Source organism: Euprymna scolopes, chromosome 4 (assembly GCF_053919585.1).
Source record: "Euprymna scolopes isolate OS-2025 chromosome 4, ASM5391958v1, whole genome shotgun sequence".
NCBI classification, from domain to species: Eukaryota; Metazoa; Mollusca; class Cephalopoda; order Sepiida; family Sepiolidae; genus Euprymna; species Euprymna scolopes.
Window position 1 is genome coordinate 35,367,270 of NC_136485.1, and position 10,109 is coordinate 35,377,378.

A 10,109-nucleotide genomic window follows, 5' to 3' on the forward strand; every position below is an offset into this window, starting at 1 on the left:
TGAGGGTCAATCTGGGTATGAATTTTTACCAGGATCCTGAAATCGTGGAAAACAGGCCAAATGTCCCAATGCTACCCGAATCCTCCCGACCATCACGATATCGAATTCTCGCATGTATAGGGTTGTCATCGAGGAGTTCCACTACCTCAATAATAAGGTCATACTAATTCCTGCTACCAAATCGTTTTAATAACACTTTTCCAGATTCACAGAGCCAAACAGGCAATGTAGTGTCAGTGGAAGAGTGTCTTTCAAAATTGAATATGCGTTCGCAATGGGTGGCATTAGTGGTTGTACATAGTAGAAAGCAAATAGCATGTAAACATCCGGTAGAACGTCTTGCCAAGCATAATGGGTAAGCGTTGAAATTCCAAAGCTCATAAGATAGTGTTCCATATAATTCCATTATAGCGCTCACATTGGTTGTTACCTCGTGGGTTATAAGCAATAGTGTTACTGGATCCAATCCTAAGTCGTAGCCAAAAATTACTTGAATTCTCCCGACATAAACAAAGTTCCCTGATCGGAATGGATAAATGAGGGAAATCTGAAGATATAGAAAATAGTCACCAGGCACTATATCGCGGTTTGAGAAGAGCAATCACGATAAAGGAAAGCGAAAGGAAATTGACTATATTTGTTGATAACAATAAGTAACGGCAACCGGGACAAGGATTCCGGAAGTGGTCCTTTGTAATCAGCAGAAAGACATTGAAACGAGGCAGTAGAACGGATAAGTATATGATTAGGGGAATTAAGGGATTGGGTTTTATTTTGGCACAAGTAGGACATTCACAAGTTATGCGCCGGACTTCATTGATTGAATATGGCATGTTTTTTGACCTTATAAAATGGCAAAACGTTGTACTCCAGGATTTATTGAAGAATTATGAATTGTGGTTCCTGACCCAAACACATCATTGATATCACGAGCTGTCTTGGCAGCTTTTCAGCCTAGTTTGGACTGAAACAAGAAAATCATACAGATTTGAATTTTGTTCATGCTGTCGAAAAGCCTGCAACAAATGAATAAAGAGATTGAGAAGGGTAACGAATAACACGATTCGATAGAGAAAAAAATGTGTTTCAAAGTGATATATAACATGGCTATATATATATATATATATATATATATATATATATATATATATCAATCAATGAATTCAGAAATCATATATAAAAGTAACATATGTGAGAAAAATGATATTGTTTTTGCACCAACCTAATACCAATAAAAGAGGAAGTTATGTCATAATGATTAAGTAAAAAAATGCAGTCAAAAGGAAGTAACAGTATTTTACACGGTCAAGGGAGATCACTTTTAACAGATTGTTAATTTCAACATCATATTCTTACTCAGCAAATACTTCAATATAAACTGCTAAACCACACATGTGATATCAACAAAACAATCGACCCTGACGCAAAGCATTGTTCTCGAGTATGTACATGGATTGGAAGTATGTACATGGATTGATAAAACTTACCTGTTTTTTTAAACAAATCACAATAGGCACAAATCAGAGCTCTACAGTGAGGATATAAATATTATTCGCATTTCTTATATATTTATGTCAAAATATAATTGATAAATATACTAATTTAATAATTCCAATGTACATATAAGCAGTCAAATATTAATTGGAAAATAGAAAATTTTATTATTATTTCAAAGGAGCGTTCAATAAGCAATGCCCCTGACCTATGTCCAGTTGTTTAATTTATATCTATGAGTTGTGTGGCAAATTACAGCTTTGAACCATTTGTGGTTTTTGATTTGCAGGTGTTTGAATTAAGTCAGGTATGAAATGGAGTCTGTTGAGTGTCATGCAGTGATCCGGTTTTTGTATTTGAAAGGATGCTACAGGAGATTTTTGATGATATTCAAGACACAAATGGTAATGATGTTCCATTATATGACGTTGTAAAACTTTACCATCGTGAAATCAAACATGGTCGAAAATATATGTATAAACATCTCGCAGATGTGGTCGGCCCCCTTCTGCCATTTATGAGATATTTGTCAGTCAAGTTGAAGCTACCACTTTGGAAGATCAAGGTGTGACCTTTTTTTTTTTTTATAGGCCCTTAACGTCGAGGACGACGATTGGCAAGGCGCCTCAGTCTTCTACAGTTCAGGAAGTCTGTGTATTGCTGGCAGGATCTTTTGGCACCAGATCTTATAGCAGCTTGCCACTTTGCTCGGTTGCCGGCAGAGGTTTCCCAAGTGTTGTGAGGGATGCCGAAGACCTGGAGGTCACGTTTCAGGACATCCTTGTAGCGGAGGCGTGGCCTGCCAGCACAGCGAGGGGCATCAGCTATCTCTCCAAAGAGAAGTGCTTTTGGTAGCCGGCTGTCGTCCATGCGGCAGGTGTGGCCAGCCCAACGTAAGCGACGGATGCGCAGCACTGTGTACATGTCAGTACTCTTGGTCGTGGAGAGGATAGCTGTGTTTGGTACATGATCCTTCCATGTGAATCCAAGAATTGTGCGCAGGCATCGGAAGTGGAAGGCGTTCAGACGGTGTTCGTGTCGGCGGTAGGTGCACCAAGTCTCACTGCCATACAGGAGAGTGCTGAGGATGCAGGCCTCGTAAACCTTGATCTTTAGGTGTAGCGAGAGGGACTTGTTCTTCCAGACTCTCTCACTAAGCCTGCCGAAAGTTGTTGATGCCTTTCCAATGCGGGAGTCCAGTTCACAATCAAGACTGTTGGTGTTATCAACTGTAGAACCCAAGTAAGTGAACTTGGTGACGTTTGACAGTACATGATTGTTTACGGTTATTATGGGTGAAAGCCCAGCAGGCTGGGCAAAGACCACCGTCTTGCCTAGGCTGATTTTGAGACCAAACTCCTCGCAGGCAGAAGCAAAGGAGGAGCACATTGCCTGAAGCTCAACCTCCGAGTTGGCGATGAAGGCAGCATCATCAGCGTACAGGAGTTCACGGATCTGTACGCGGTTAACCATAGTTTTTGAGCGTAGCCTGGCCAGGTTGAATAGGCCTCCAGTACTGCGAGTGTGAAGGAGCACTCCAGTTGGGTTTGGGAAGGCTCGGCGCAGAACAGCTGAGAAATATATTCCGAACAGAGTAGGAGCTAACACGCAGCCTTGCTTGACACCACAAGAGATGGGGAACTCTTTAGAACGAGAGCCCTCAAACTGTACTGTAGCCTTCATCTGATCGTGAAATTCTTGTATGGTTTTCAGGAGTTTGGGAGGGCAGCCCAGTAGACGGAGGACTAGAAATAGCCCTGATCTGCTAACATAATCAAAGGCCTTCGTCAAGTCAACGAAAACTGCATAGAGAGGACGGCCTTGCTCAATGCATTTCTCCTGGATCTGACGAACAGAAAAGATCATGTCAGTGGTAGAGCGGCCAGGTCGAAAGCCACATTGACTCTCAGGAAGAATTCTGTTGGCAATAATCTGGAGACGTGGCAGGACTAAGCGGGCATAGATCTTTCCAGGCTGGGAAAGTAGAGATATGCCACGGTAGTTGTTGCAGTCGCAGCGAAACCCTTTGTTCTTATACAGGGTAACTATGTTGGCGTTACGAAGTTCATCGGGAATAGTACCTTCATTCCAGCAGATTGAGAAGAGATGATGGAGTTCCTCAGTTAGTGAGTCACCACCGCATCTGAAGATTTCTGAAGGTAGCCCATCCACGCCGGGGGCTTTGTTGTTCCTCAGTAGCTTGATGGTCTTGTGTACTTCATCGATGGTGATGTCGTAATCTAGCTCATGGAGGACTGGTAGTTGGGGAACAGCAGCTATTATAGCAGCCTCACTAGCTGCTACAGGTTGAGCATACAGTGAGCTGTAGTGCTCCACCCAACGATCAAGCTGATCATCAGGATTGGTGAGTAGTTCTCCGGTCAGAGATCGCAAAGGAGATGATTTCTTCACAGGAGGACCTAGAGCCTCTTTCAGAGCTTGGTACATGCCACCGGTGTTGCCGGTGGCAGAGCAGTCTTCAGCACGCTTGGAGATGTCACTCCAATAGTTGTGTTTAGCCTCTCGAGTTAGGCGCTGCACTTTTGAGCGGCTCTGCTTCCAGAGGCTAGTAGCTTGAGGAGAGGGGTCCTGCATCACAGCCAGTCTTGCCGCTCGCTTTTCTGCTAGTGCTTGATGGAGTGTGTCCGCGTGGTGTCTGAACCAGTCCGGCTGCTTTACTGTACGTCTACCAAAACTGGAGAGTGCGCAAACTCCAACAGTGTCACGAATCCGCAGCCAGGCAGAGGCAGCATCCTGAGGGGGTGCAGACTGGCCAAAGGTGGATTGTATTGAAGCTTGAAAATGTTGGCATTTCTCCTTGGACTTAGTAGCAAGAACATTGAGCGTTGAAAGTGGTTTTGAGCAAGACAGGTGGATTTTCTTTGGCTTTAGTTTAAGCTTACAGCGCACAAGTGAGTGGTCTGTGTCACAGTCCGCAGAGTGCATTGTCCTGCAGTGGATGATATCCTGGAGGTGCTTCTTTTGAGTGATCACATGGTCCAGCTGGTGCCAGCGCTTAGAGCGTGGGTGTTGCCATGTCATCTTCGACCACGGTGAGCCCTTAAAGAAGGTTGATGGGATGCACAGCCTGTGTGTAGCACAGAGTTCCAGAAGACGCTGTCCATTTTCATTCATAGAGCCCACTCCGTGAGGACCCAGAACATCAGGCCAGGCATTGGTGTTACTGCCTACTCGAGCGTTGAGATCACCCAGGATGATTATGCGGTGACCGCGGTCGATTTTGGAGAGGGTCTCACTCAGCTGGAGATAGAAAGCATCTTTCTGGTCATCCGGCGAGGTGAGGGTTGGGGCGTAGGCAGACAATAGGGACACTGGACCAGAGGTGGTGTGTAGCTGTAGTGACATTAATCTGGGAGAGATGGCGACGGGAGTTTCGACAAAGCTGAGCAGCTTGTTGCAGATGGCAAAACCCACTCCATGTTTTGGTCTCTCCAAGTCAGGGTAGCCAGTCCAGTAAAATGTGAAGTTAGCTTCACGTATGGAGCCATTTCCAGTGAGCCATGTCTCGCCTAGTGCTGAGACATCCACCCCCAACCGGAGTAATTCCAGGTCGATAACAGCAGACTTCCGAGGATGAAAACTGTCAAGAGAGGAAGTCACCCCAAGGGAGCGGACATTCCAGCAGGCCAGGTGTAGTGGGGAGGCAGTAGCAGGATGTCGACCGGGGCGCGCCTGCCTAGAACGCGGGCCCTGCCGAGCAACGACAGCACCCCCGACTGCAGGGGGCTCCCGAATTGCCAGTCGCTGAGAATTTATTCTTGACATATCCATAGTAGTTGCCTGAAACGTCAAGCGCCGGGGCAGGGAAGTAGTGGATGAGTGCATGCCCAGAACAGAACATCCACCTCTGGACCCAACATTGCGGACCCCAGCGGAGCACAGGAGTGCGACAGCTGGAGCAGTGGTAGGTTGCCCCGCAGTACCCGCTAACTGGGTGTTGATCCCTGACCGTTGATCGTTCTTGATTCATCCGCTCAGTGATCCGCCATGGGAGACCGGTGGTTGAAAAATATATCAGCTGCGCTCATACCATGACTGCCAACTCCTGCTGCCGAGATGACATTTTGCTATTTGACCACATAGCTGGGGTCTGGATTGGTGTAAGCCAGGGCGTGTCCTCACGCCGGAGGGCCATGCACTCAACACCTCTGGGGCTCCAGACTACTCCGAGATCCCACATACACTTAGCCTGGGGCCGCAAGGTACCCAGTTAAACCGTGATGTACCACGAGGAGGTGGCATGCGAGTCTTGACCAGTGAGACGCTCTAACCACCAGTGGGCAGGGCTTACTAAACTGCCTCCCCTTCACTCTTGCGAGTATAGGTGGCGGTTACAGCTGGAAGCAAGAGAAGCAAAGCACCTGAAAGCCAAGCAGCTAAGCACTCTACACATTCACTAAGCTACAACACTACACGCTCAAAGGCCCTGTGTGCAACACACCACACCACTAGGTGTGACCATTCCACACCACACCACAAGGTGTGACCATTCACCAAATAACCCAAGTGGTCAAGATTAGTACAATGTCTGTGGAAGCTATCATTTGCCGATGTATAAGGTGTTTACCAGATGAATTCCCAGGTTGCTGACACTTTTCCAGAAGCAAGAATGCATTGAATGCTTGAGGATGAAGTTGGAAACGTGCCCAGAAAATTAGTCAAATTTTTTCAAGACTGATTTTACAGGATGAAACCTATGATCCAGAGATGAAAGCCCAGTCAATGCAGTGGAAGTATTTGAATTCATTACCTCCCAAGAAGGCAAGGGTGCAGCTCTCTGCTGGCAATGTCATGCTGGAACCAGGACAGAGTAGTGATGACAGATTTCTTGACAAAGAGCACCACAATTATAGGAACTTTTGGGTGAAACTAAAGGAAGCTATCAAAATCAAGAGTTTGGGCAAGATCAACAAGGGTATCCTCTTCTTGAAAGGCAATGCTCCAGTCCACAATAAAATAAAATAAAAAATATCTATCTATCTACTTATATATAAAAGGCACTTTGTGTGTGTATGTGTGTGTGTGAGAGAGAGAGAGAGAGAGAGAGAGAGAGAGAGAGTGTGTGTGTGTGTGTGTGTGTGTGTGTGTGTGTGTGTGTGTGTGTGTGTGTGTGTGTGTGTGTGTGTTCCCTATGGATTCTGTCACGGTTGGACCGATTTTTATGAAATTTCACACAAATATACTTTATGTGCCTGGGAGTGTTCTGAGATAGGTTTGTATCAGAATGCCTCTGATAAGTATCAAAAATCGCTAATCGCCAGATCAGAAGCACAGGTATGTGGCTATGAAATCCTTCTCCACCCTTCACTCTTTTAACTTTACATCCCCTGACTTCCACCTCTTCTCGGCCATGAATTTATTTCTGAAAAAAAAAAAACGTTTCCTTGATTTCCAAAGTCACATCATGGTTAGAAGCTTAGCTTAGTGTATTCTACAAGAGCTGCATTCAACTACAGGAGATATGCATAACTCTTGATGGTTCCAATATAGGGAAATACTAATGACTGTGCCAAGTTTTGTTGTTTTGCATTTGCAATGAGAAGTAGGTCACGGGCATTACTTATTGAACAGCACTCGTATATACAATTTAAATTTATAGTCAGTACAGTTTTATCAACTAACTTCAGAGCCGAGGTAAAAATATGCCAATATCCAAAGAAGATGGTAACCCAGAAAACTTATCACTTACCTGGCAAAGTGCCACTTTCTCCTGAACTCTATTTTTTGAAACATTTTGTCTTTAAATGTGCATCTATTTCAGTCCACCACCGATCTGAAGTAGGGAAAAAAAAACAAGGTTATTCCAAACTTGTGGATGTTTAAGTATTAAAACAAATATTTATAAACAAAGGCATCATCATCATAATCAAAAAAGTTATAACAACGAGTAAATAAATTTATATTTTATATCTATACATTTATATTTATATATATATATATATATATATATATATATATATATATATATATATATATATATATATATATACACTACAATAGAATTATATTAATCATTTCAAATTTACTGGGGAAAATACTCACGCTATTAAAATTTAATTCAATTTTCAACTTGTAAAGAAAATAGAAGCTCAATATTACTCTAACCATAAAAACAGAGCTAATTCTTAAACTGTTTGGGTTTTTTTTTATTATCACAAGAAATGCAAAAAAAAAAAAAAAAAAAAAAAGCCAACATTTTAGAATCTTGTATTTGTTAAATACCGAGTTCGAATTCAAATAATTTCGAAATGATTGAACACTGATTTTACATGAACTTCTGTTAAGATAAGCTTAAAAGTTATTGTGAAACGCACACATATGCACACACATATACACACATGCATATATACACACACATAAGCATACACACACACCACTTGTGGAGAGAAAATCAATGTCCTTTTCTTCTTTATTAACACAGGGACAATCAAGTATAAGCCCCAGAAAGAGGCTCCTGGTTTTTTGAAAACTTACATATGTGAAATGAAAGCAAGAAAGACTATGTGATTAGCTCTAGGAATGCTGCCTCTTGATCTTGAGACTTTATACTGAAGTAAAATAAAAAAGTATGAGGGGCGTGCAATAAGTAATGCTCCTGACCCACTTCCAGTTGTCTGATCTAGCTAAAATTTTGCATTTTTTTTTTTTTAAATACTTTCCTTCTCATCAGAGGGTAGGAATTAGCAAAATGCGGGATCGGAAGTCTGGTGGAAGATAAAAAATCCAGTGACGGTAAAATCCAAATGTAAAACTTCAAGAAAGTTAAAAGAATTTCCATTTGTACAAGTAAGATCCAAGGAAATCCCGTAATTAGAAGAAGATGGTCCATAATAATCCAAACGCAGAAATCCATGGAATAATTCCCAAAAATGTATACAAGGAAAAAAGAAAAGATTCCAATAATATTAATAAAAGAAAAATAAGATATGCTTTTCACTCTACTTCCGAGACATAAATATAAATAAGAAAGATCAGGGAAGAGAGAGAGAGGAGAGAGAAAAAAAGGAGAGAAAAAAAAATGATGATGAAGTTAAATATAAAATATAAAATAAAGGGAAACAAAAATCAAAATGACCCAGGCAGGAAATGTTAAAGGCGTGAAAAAAATATATAGGGCAAAATAATATAGGTCAACTGAAATGTACAGGTCATCACTTAAAAAAATGTCAGCAAGAGTTGGTAGACGACACTAAATGGAAAATAAATAAATAAATTAATAAATAAATAGAAAATAAATAATAAATAAAGAAGAAATAAATAATAATAAAAATAAAATATAAAAAAAAAAAAAAAAGAGGCTAAGAGGCTAAGGAATGAGGGTGAAGAGTTGTATGTTTTGGTTTCGATTCTAGTTGATGGCACCATATATATATATATATATATATATATATATATATATATATATATATATATATATATATATATATATATATGAGCAAACAGTTAATAAAATATGTTAAAAAACACTTTGAAATGAGTTAAAAACATATTTAATCTGAAAAGGAAACACTGTTATATAATAGTCTTATTATTATTGTTTTTGTTGTTATTATTCGTTGTTATTGTTCTTTGTTAAAAGTGAGTCTTATTAAGAGAGATGTTGTTGAGGGAGATGTTCGTGTTATGATGAGATTCATATTTATAAAATGTTCATACTTAGAAGTGTAATAGAAGCTCTTAGAGTGAGGAAACAGTGTTCAGACAGTCTTAGTGTTCACATTGTAGATATGAGATGTCGAGACGTGTATGTAAAGACATTTTAAAACACATGATATACAAGACATATAATGACAATTTTCACTTTACCTTTTGGTAGAATTACAACACAAAGACGACGTTTATAAAAACACATGATGGGTTTATTTCTTCTCCCGACCGGTCGTGGTTTTCATAGTCAAGAATTCAAGTTTCACATTCTAAGTTTCAAAGGTGACCAGCTCGCTTCTAGACGTTCGAATCCCATGTCTGGACTGTCGTCTGTCGTCCTCAGACTCTCTCTCCGACTCTCCCAGTTTCTCTCTGACTCTTCTGCTTAACTCTAAAGTTTCTAACTATATCGAGAACTTCGCATTTTCCATGACGTCATACACATGTTAAAACATGTGTCTTCTTTCACGTGTTCTAGAAATGCGTGTCCAAAACTTTTTCCTTTGTTTACAAAAGGAATTTTAACCTATATTCCCAGTAACCTATATTTCCAATATGTTAAAAACATGTTTAATAAATTATCTTATAGTTGCATTCTTCAATTGAATTTTCATAACAGAATTGACAATGCACATTCTTTTCTTAAAACTATTTTATCTCTAAGCTTAACAATGGTCTGTTTTACATTCCATTTGCTAATTCTCTCTCGTAATCTATTTCTAAACCTTAATTACGAGGTTCGAATTTTGTCTATTCTATTTCATTTTAATTTTAACTAAATCTCTCTTTTTTTATACTTACATGAAAACGGGACAGCCCTTATCATGTAACAACACTAGATAAATGGATAGTCCTTAATCCGCGGAGTTTCGAAGAAATACTCTCCTTCTCATCAGAGGGTAGGAATTAGCAAAATGCGGGATCGGATTTTGCATGCAAAAGTATTT

General features: G+C 40.6%; 1 protein-coding gene across 1 annotated transcript in view; it reads right to left on the reverse strand.

The window, feature by feature from the left end:
* The window catches only part of LOC145267033 (tripartite motif-containing protein 2-like), a 569,514-nt gene extending 562,231 nt beyond the window's left edge, over positions 1-7,283 (reverse strand). Inside the window, exon 1 of the mRNA XM_080122976.1 lies at positions 7,205-7,283. The gene's annotated coding sequence lies outside the window, so the exon portion shown is untranslated. The remainder of the gene's footprint in view (positions 1-7,204) is intronic.
* Between the last annotated feature and the right edge of the window lie 2,826 nt (positions 7,284-10,109).